The sequence below is a fragment of the Penaeus monodon genome, chromosome 19, assembly GCF_015228065.2.
Source record: "Penaeus monodon isolate SGIC_2016 chromosome 19, NSTDA_Pmon_1, whole genome shotgun sequence".
NCBI lineage: Eukaryota > Metazoa > Arthropoda > Malacostraca > Decapoda > Penaeidae > Penaeus > Penaeus monodon.
In genome coordinates, this window is record NC_051404.1 from 35483356 (window position 1) to 35483557 (window position 202).

The following is a 202-nucleotide window of genomic DNA, read 5'->3' on the forward strand; positions in this document are numbered from 1 at the left end:
ACACAGTGTATAGATAACTGCTTGTCAGAAGGAGGAAAATTCAATTTGCAGTATAATCTCGAGTTTTTTATTTATGAACATCTGCTTAAAAAACAAAACAGGAAAACAAGCTGCAACCTTCGACACAAGTTATGCTGTCGTTGTAGACGCTTGCATTGCCAGATCCTCAGTTGAATAATGTAAAAAAAAGAAAAAGAAAGAA